This window comes from Mus caroli, unplaced genomic scaffold, assembly GCF_978045245.1.
Source record: "Mus caroli unplaced genomic scaffold, Mus_caroli_1 scaffold_6, whole genome shotgun sequence".
NCBI classification, from domain to species: Eukaryota; Metazoa; Chordata; class Mammalia; order Rodentia; family Muridae; genus Mus; species Mus caroli.
The window spans coordinates 34764184-34769583 of NW_028227261.1; positions in this window are offsets into that span (position 1 = coordinate 34764184).

Sequence of the window (5400 nt, forward strand, 5' to 3'; positions counted from 1 at the left end):
AAGGCGAAGCTGGAAGGACAAACCTGTCCCTCTGGTTTCTCTTCATGGGGCCCCATTCTGCAATGGTCTTTTAGCTTTCCTGCCTGTCTGGTGTCTTGCTAGGCTCCACTCTCTTTCACACCCCACCTCCAAATGGTCACCACATCCTGTAGTCCCTTCTCCTCTGCAGGCCCAGCATCTGCCCCCTTTTCCTTTCCTCACGAGTGGGTCACTCTATATGTGGTGCTCCTGGCCTGGCTGTGCCATTGGCTGCCTCTCTGGCTTCCCCACCTCCAGTCTCTTGCTCATATCAGCAGCAACCAGAGGGTTCTTCTCCAGCAGGAATCTGACCACGTCACCACCAACTTCTGCCAATGATATCCCCTTGCCCTCTGAATAAAGTTCACATTGCTAACCAAGTCACCAGGTTCTATGAATTCTTATCACCAGTTTCAGCAGCGAATGCCACCGTCCTGATCAGCTAGCCAGAAAGCTTGCCTGTCTCTTCTGAACAGATCCCGTCCTTCCTTAATTTTAGGTCTTTGCCCCCCACCCCACCCTATTCCAATGACCACAATTCCTCCCCAATCCGACCTCTCTCAGCCAGCTCTTCCAGTTGACATTTGGACCGCCCTTTAAGCCCAGCTCCTCGGAGGGTCCTTTGCCAGAACACGATAAACCTGTCTCTCCCTTATAAACAGGTGAGCACCTATGTTCCTCCCTCTGTACTCAGCACTGCACCTTACGTACTAGGGATGTTCTTTGAACACACGGTGGGACTGCCTTCCTGTACATATCCTTCCTCCTGGGTATGGTTCAGCCAGCCTCTTGTCCTGGCCTGCATCTGCTCCAGCCAGTGGTACTGACTTCAGGTCTGGTTCTTGGTTTAGTTCCAACTCTGATTCTAGCTTTAACCTGCCTCAAATTATAGCTCTTGTTCTTGGCCTGCTGCCAACTGACTCAATATCCCAGGGGTTTTTTTTTTTTTTGTTTTTGTTTTTTGGGTTTTTTTTTTTTTTTTTTTTTTTTTTTTTGTATAGCTCCAGGCTATCCTGGAACTTTCTCTGTAGACCAGGCTGGCCTAGAACTCAGAGATCTGCCTGTCTTTGTATTCCCTAGTGCCTGGATTAAAGGTGTGCACTACTACTACCCAGCTCTTTGTCTAGTAAGAACTTAGCTTAACCAAATGTTTCCTCCACTTTTACTACCCTTAGGAAGAGGCTCTTGCCTAGGCATTCTGAGTCAGAGAGAGTAGAAAGTGAGAAGCCAGAGCTTCCCACAGCCTCCAATCATTACTCCTGGACCTGGGACCATGTTGCTGCGGGTTCTCGACAATCTCAGGGCACTAGTCAGTGCTGTGAGAACCAGCTAAGGTTCAATGCAAGAAACTACCATTGCTAGTCCTGATGGTGCCTGTAATCCCAGCACACAGGAGGCAGAGGCACAAAAAAAAAAAAAAAAAAAAGGATCTCTGTGAGTTTGAGGCCAGCTTGGTCTATATAGTAAGTTCTAGGACAGCCATTCTACATGGTAAGACCCTGACTAAAAGAAAGAAGGAACTACAATTTACTGGCTGTGAGGTGTTGAGCACTGCCTTGGGCTCCATATCTGAAAGAATCCTGAGGAGCAAGGGGTGCATTTCTATGGTGTCACATGTTCAAGGGCCTTAGGAGAATGAGATGAAGAGGATATCTGATGTGAGAACAGCAGGGAATAAGGCTGTGGAAGGCCAGGTTCAGTGCCCGGGACATGAGGCCTCTGAGGTCTTTTGCCCTCTCCTCATGTCCCCTGGGTCAACTCCTATTGCACAAGGGCTTCTTCTTGTCTCCATGGCACTGGTGGGTCTGACACAACTTGGCTTCCAGGCTGTTGGCTGGGACTGCTGTCTCCAGGGCACCTTGTGTAGTAGGTACAGAACCCAGGCATCACACTGGAATGCCTGCCAGAACTCCATGTCCCTGACGTCAGGAACACACAATAGTTCAGAGGGTAGTAGGGAAAAGGCCAATTTTCCATCTTACCTATGGACTGTGGAGATGCATTTGAGTTGGAGTCATGGAGAACACTATCATCTCTTCTCCAACCACATCTCTGAGTCTCTGTCTCCTTACAGCTCAAGGGGCAAAGATTCCTATGGATATAAGAACTTGGGGCCAGGAGTGGTAGTAAACGCCTTTAATCCCAGCACTCAGGAGGATCTCTGTGAGTGTGAGGTCAGTCTGGTCTAAATAGCGAGTTCCAGAGCTACCTGCTACACAAATTGTCCCTGTCTCAAAACATCATCACCATCGTCATTGTCATCACTATCATCATCGACAACAGCAAAACAAAATGAAAAACAAAACCAAGTAAACTTGAGGATCTTGCTCCAAAAAATAGGAACCAACATTGGTGAAGGCCTGGACATGATGTGTGGCTGGGGGGTCTATATGTGATTTATGCAGTGGGAGGGCTCTGCTTATATGTAGCATGTGTATATAGAAGATGAGACTTGTGAGAATAAGTATGTATATGGACACAGATAAGGACTTGGGTATCCACATGTATTAAGTCTATATGTGATATATGTTTGTTGTGGAAAGGGGTTAGGGGAACAGTGAGTTGTGAAGCTCTATCAGGCAGTCAGCAGGTGTATTTGGGATTTCCAGCTGAACCCTGTGAGGTGACCTGAGCCAAAGTCATTGTCTACTTGCTATAAGTATAAAGAAAGGCAGTAGAGACAGAGCTGTGGGGACTGAGGTCATTCCTGCAGAGCCAGAGTCCCCATGCCCAGCTGGCTGCCCTGGCCCCATGTCTGTAGCCACATCAGAGAAATAAACACAACCTTTGGAAGGCCTGTAATATGTCTGGGGAGGAGGCCCCAGTTGGCAGCTTGTGTGGCCTCAGCTCCCTCAAATTCCCCAGCCATTGACCAGCAGCCGAGGTGCGAGGGCCAATGGCCATTCTGCCACTGACCAGCCCATTCTGCCAGTGAGTGACCGGTCCTGGGTTCTTTGCTCAGTGCTTGTGCCCAGCTTCAGGCTTTCCAGGGCTTCCTTACTCAAGGCACTTGGTCTAATTGCAAATTGACATCTCTTGGAAATCAAGCCTGAGCCAGGAAAGTCTAAGGACTTTTAGGGCCAAAATGTACACGGGCAGCTTTCTTTAGGAGCCTAATTTTAGCTGAGGTGTCACCCTCTACTCCACCCCTAAGAGTGTCTGTTTCCTCAGCAGAAGCCATTTCTCCCCTCTCACGATGACTTAGTGTGTGATTCTCCGGGCTGGGGAGATAGTCTAGTAGGTAAGAGTGCTTGCTCAAATGTGAACTCCTCCTGCCCATCCACCAAATCCCTGGGAATCCACGTAAAACCTGGAGAGCTGGCTTAGTGGTTAAGAGCACTGGCCGCTCTTCTTGAGGACCAGAGTTCAACTCCAAGCACACACAAGGCAGCTCACAACTGTCTGTAACTCCAGTTCCTGTGGATCTGGCACACACACACACACACACACACACACACAGAGAGACACAGACACACACACACACACACACACAGACACAGACACACACACAGACACAGACACACACACACACACACACAGGCAGAATACCAATGCACATAAAAATAAATAACCGTTAAAAAAAAAAAAAAAGCTGAGTGGTCATATGCGCTCCTTAACCCCAGCACTGTTGGGAATAGAGATATCACTGGGGCTTTCTGAATGCCAGCCTAGCTCCAGGTTTAGAGAAAGATTCTGTCAAAAAGGAATCAGAGAGAGAGAGTGATAGATAGAATTGGTCACATGACATCACCCCAGCACCCTAGTGTGTATGCCCCCTCCCTCCATGCACACACAAAGTGAGATCCTACCTGTGTCTGCTAACACATCTCCATACCCACTCACTCCATGCTGGAGAAACTCCAGGTGCCTGCATTTTCAAAAAACAAAACAAAACAAAAACCAAAAATGCTCTCTGTGGCTCTCTGAGTTGTGACTTTGTGGTGGAGTGCTTATCTGACATGCACACAGCCCTGGGTTCGATCCCCAGCAAAGCATGAACGGGGTATGATGGTGTGTATCTGTAATCTCAGCACTCAGGAGATAGAAGCGGGAGGATCATCAGTTCAAGGTCACCCTCAGCTACAAATCTAATCCAAGGCTAGCCTGGAGTACATGAGGCTTGTCTTGAAGAAAACAAAACACTCCAATGCCCCGTGTAGCCCAAACACCCTTTCTGCCTGGTTAACTTGGGCTCCTATCTCAATTTTAGGCTAAGTGTCAACTTATCAGGAGCCTTTCTGAAACTGCAACTACTTCCTGCTCCTTAATACCCATCACTGTGCTTGCCACTGATGCTTATTGTTTTTTATCTGTCTGCCTGGCTGGCAAGGAGTAAAAAAAAAAAAGAAAAAAAATCTTTATTTTCCAGAATTCCTGGCAGTTAGGTGTGGCTGTGTGACTAAGTGCTGGCCCATGGCTTGGACAGAAGTATTTTGTGCCACTTTGGGAAACTCGTGCTAAAAGGCCACTGTGCCGTTTCTCAGTCCATCTCCCTTTAGGTTGCCTAGAACCTGACTGATGATGGCGGGCCATGGAGGTAGAAGTACTGTTGAAGATAGCAGGGGCTGGGAAGCAGTGTAAGGAAAAGCACCAGGCTTTTACGACCCTGGATCTATTGCATTAGCTCTGGACTAATTATTTCCAGACTTTTAACTGCTTGGAGTGCAAGTGTGTGCACTTCTGGGAGTTGGTTCTCTCCTTTCATGTGATTTCTGGGGTATCACACTCATATCATCGGTCAGGCTTGTTGGCAAGCACCTTTACCCACTGAGCCAGCTCACTGGCTTTTCCCACTGAGCTTTTCTGTCACCTACAGCCAAATCCAACGTATACAAGTCCATTAGATCAGTTGTTTCTCTCTTGTGTCACCTCAGCTTTCTCTGCAGACACTCTGTATTCTAATTGCTTGTTGTTATCTACTTAGGAGATCATGAGCATACCAGGTCAGGGTCCATGTTTTCCTTCAGACACGTGTCCTAACAAATGAAAATAAGCTAATTATATGGATAAAAATATAAAATAAGCATTAAAGCATCCAGATATAAACAAGCTATATTTTGGGCCTTGAAGTGGAAGAAGATGGCATAGGCAAGAGGAATCAAAAAATGAGGCCCCCTGCATGGTATAATTTAAGGACACCTTGAAGCAGAAAAGTCCTTGACTAAGGCTGGATGGGGGGGAGCCAGTGAGTGGGCAGGATCAGACAAAAGGATATGGATTCTGTGTGGCCACCCGTTATTTTTTTTTTTTTTTTTTTTTGGTTTTTCGAGACAGGGTTTCTCTGTATAGCCCTGGCTGTCCTGGAACTCACTTTGTAGACCAGGCTGGCCTCGAACTCAGAAATCCGCCTGCCTCTGCCTCCCGAGTGCTGGGATTAAAGGC